Here is a 4,357-nt window from a genome sequence, read left to right on the forward strand (position 1 = left end):
AGTCTTCTGTTATCCTCCTCCTTTTCTCATTACTAACCATCTGAATGTCTTTAAATATCAAAACTCATCCGTCAGTGCTAGTCTTTTCAGGTTTTTCTTGAACTTTGCAGGCCACAATACAACGTCAAAAAAGACTAAAAACAAGGAAACATCCATCAATGAGCACAACTCTGGACCGATCTGAACAGGAGAGTCGGAGATCTGAAACAAGGCTTTAGCATTACAACAACTTTATTACACTCCCTATGCAACTTTCTGTCTTTTTCCGAGGTTTGCTTTGCTATTTACACAGCAAGCTAGTGAGCAAGTCAAGACTCAGATATGAAAGAACAAATCACTTGATAATCAGGTTCCTGAAATCACATGAGTCAGCATCAAAAACCCCTGTATCCCCATCATCACTACAACACAACACTTGTGGCACAGTTCTGGAGATGACAACGTACTGTAGGTCGGTTGGTTGGTCCACAACTTTGGCCCAGACTAAAATATTTCACATCCCCCCTCCCCCATCGGGATAAAATGGAACAACTTTTCTGAACCCCTGATTTTTCATCTAGTTTTATTTTGTACTACAATACTTTGCTTCATAAAGTCCTGGAAAACTAATGACACTCAGCTGTACTTTGAGTTTAGTGCTAAATGTTAGCATGCTAACACGCAAAAGTAAGATGGTAAAGAACTTAACATTGTCATCGTGAGCACATTAGCATGGTGACATTAGCATTTAGCTCAAAGCACAACTGCCTCACAGAGTCTCTGGCATCCTGTTCAAATTTAGTGACTTTAGAGAGAATTTTGGAAAGATTAGTTATTGGTGGTTGATAACACTGATGTGGAAATTTGTAAAATGAAATTTATTTCAATTTGCAAAATGAAATTTATTTCAATTTGCGTGAACATGGCCTGAGTCTTTTCCTCTTTTACCCTATCTTGAATTAATTAATCCTTTCCCTCACTCTTACTTACACCTCATATGCATGTCTTTATTCTTATAAACATTTTTAAGGCTTTGGTTTACACGTTACTCTCCCATCCTCTACACTCGGTCTGAATCAGCCTATGTTTCTCCTGCTCCTTCCCTTGCCTCTCCTCATGCCGCCGCTCTCTGCCACAGCGGACCAATTAGGACGAAGCTGACTCCAGTTGTGACCTTTGGGTCCACCTCAGGTCTGCTGACAGGAGAGTTAGCATGTAGCTGAACTGTTTTACATGTTATTGACAGGGTGGGAGGCATCATAGTCATTTTATCACACCAATTTCATTCTTGGCCGATTTCCCCTTAGGCAGGTTAGTGGCAGCTTCCCATTGATTTTTCATGTAATTGATCAGAGACCGGCTTGAGCAATTTATTGGCCCGCTCGCACCTGTGATTAAGGCTGAGGCCGCATGTGTTTATGCATGCACCGACTATTACTTTCGCCGAGATCAAGCGCATGCAATAAAAAGCGTTGCTGTGCTGTCTGTCTGCGGCTGTCAGCGTAATGAATGCCGTCCTAGTCTCAGGGACATTTTTAATCATGCTTGACCGAAGCCATGTCATGTCCAAAGTCAAGAGAAATGGAGACGGGCTCGTCTGACTGACCAGCAATGACAGGAGTTAATGTGTTCACATAAAAACATGGAGCAGAGTTTAATTCAAAGTAATCCTTGTTCATTTGAAGCCGCTTCATGCATGGGATTAATATTAGAGCAGTCGGGGGGCCAAAACCACAATGACATCAGCTAAGCATTTTCTTTGGAAGCTGAGGATAGGATAATTACAGAAGAAGACAAAGACGAAGAGCTGAGTACTTTTTAAATATACACCATGTTAGCTGAGCATGTCGGGAGAAGTGAGGGCAGCCTAACATGTAAGTCATTTACTGGCCTCGTGTATTACGTTCTAAACCACAAGCCATGTTGCTGAGTTGGAGTGCTTAGCGTTGGTGTAGCTCATCTCCCTTTGGTACTGTGACAGAGCTGGAATAGTAAGGATCAGGCATAAAGCCGCTCAACAAGCTCAAGAGCTATCAAAGAGCCACCCTTTTAATTTGGTTAATTTACAGGCAGCTTTTTCGCTAATAACATTCTTGGAGTGATACTTGACAAATGGAAATACACACAGGATATTTCTGCCTCAGAGGAGAAAGACTCATCTAATGTTCTGTCTTTTTTCCTCCTCTCTTTCTCCGAACTCATCTTCTCCACCTTCCTTCCTCTCTGTCTTCTGTCTTCCTCTCTATATTCATCCTCCTTTCAATCGCAGAGAAGTCACACCCCAAAATAAAACTCAATTCCCAGCCATTACTTTATTTCTAACATATTAGCAGTACATAAACTGATTTGTTTAAAGATTTGTGGCTTTGGAAACACCAATTTGACTCCAAATTTTATTACATGGCCACAGAGTGTTGGCCAGACAGAACACTAGGCGACAATCGCATGTGGTTTGAGGCTAAAACTGAAATGAAAAAAAAAAAAAAGAAAAAAGAAGAAAAAAAAAAAACCAGGCTCGGTTTCTCAGGCAAAGAGCACCCCCCCGAATAAAGGAACCACTTCACATCTGCATTACTCAAGCTTCCCGGTGCAACAGAGTGATGACCATGTATAAAACAAGGACGTTATATTTCACTGAATGCTGTGGGAAAAAAGCTTCAGAATCGTTTTTCTACTGACGGCCTATAGAATTAATTCAAAAGTCATGGTGTGAAGTGAAGGGAGAAGTCAGAGACAAGCTCCTTGACACACATTTGTTTCTTTTTGATTTGACTGTCATTTATCTGATTCCTTGTGGCATGAGCAGGATGCAAGGTGCTGGAGAGATGCGAAAAGACATTTGTCACATCAAGCCATTTATTCTATGTCTATAGAAATTAAGTTGGGTTTAATTTCAGAAGACTAATAACCTTTGTGTCACAGGGCAGTTTAACAAGTAGCAAGAATATTTGTTATATGGGCTCTATTCTGAGAGATATAAACGTAGGGCCACATCTGCAGGGTGTGCATATCAGGTTATGATGCTTGTGCGTCTTTTCAGGATACTGTTGTGGCTTTATAAATCCGTGTATTTAGTCACTTTAAATAATTATATGGCTGCCAGATCCAAGTACTGGTTCCAAGGGGGGAAATGTTGGGTTTTATACATCATATTATGTGCATAACCTGTTCTTAGATGCTCTGAAGCATCTGAAGCCTGCACTGATGTGAAGAGCTGCAATTAATCACAGTAGAGAATTGTGCAGACAATTCATTCAAAATAATAATTAAAAAAAAAAAAAATCTCCTGTATTTTTAAAAACCCCAACACTACAATTGCCTACTTTTTGAGAGTTTTGTGTTGTGGCTGAATTTGCTGGGCAGTCCATCATCTTGCCTCTTTAAAGTGGAGGCTTAGATACGTGCTGATATATACATGAAAGCCGGGGGGGAAGAGTGTTTTAAAGTCCTCTCCAGTATGCAGCATGAGGAGGAAAAGTTGAAATGTCCAACTGTACTGAGGCTGGCGGGGCTGATGTGCTCGTTAAGAATCAGGAGAGAACACCAGCGGAGCAGGTCACCCTGATTCTCACATCACAGCCCCATCAGAAATTCTTTCAAGTGTCCTTCTGCGTCGCCAAAGATGACAACGGCGAATCGATAAGCGCTTGAAATGAAAAGAAGCCGCCGGTTTGCCCCCGAGGCGAAAGATTTCATACCCGCCAGCCTTCTCTGAACTTCAGGCATTCCTCTGCACCTTTCTGCGTGAGAAAGAGGAGGCTCTTGACTGATTTTTTTCTCTCTTTGTATAAGAAGGTAAGAGGAGAATATAGCCGAACCATCTTGCCTCTCCAGGCGCAGCTCACCCTCTTTTTCCCTCTGTGCAGGCGGGGTGTGATTTGAAGATGTGCATGATGTGGGAGATTTTTCTGCACGTGCTTTGGGCTCGTTTACTTGCATTGTATGTGTGTGTGTGTGTGTGTGTGTGTGTGTGTGTGTGTACATTCTGTGCTTTAATAGATGCGTGTGCCACATCACAATCCAATATTAAAGCAAACGAGGGGTCACATTTTGAAGCACTAAATGAGTTGTGTTGGTAAACAAGCTGATTTTATTTATTTTTCTCATTGGTTTGCATTTGAGTCAACGCACCTAGCCTGCGCGTGTATTTACGCCAGTGGAGAAATTGATAAAATATGGCCTTCCTGGGCCTCTGTATTAGACTATCTGCGCTAAAATGAGGATATCTTCACATGTTTAGTCCTGAATAAATAAACCTGATCTAAGCAACTGTTCAAATCACATCCACTTTCATAATGACTCATTCTGTAGGGCTGAGTTTTTATTATATCACATGTGTGTTTGGGATACCAGCCTCTGATTCACCAAATTTCTACGG

This window comes from Seriola lalandi, unplaced genomic scaffold (assembly GCF_002814215.2).
Source record: "Seriola lalandi dorsalis isolate HSWRI2012SDOR001 ecotype SW California unplaced genomic scaffold, Sedor1 jcf7180002054972, whole genome shotgun sequence".
Classification (NCBI taxonomy): Eukaryota; Metazoa; Chordata; class Actinopteri; order Carangiformes; family Carangidae; genus Seriola; species Seriola lalandi.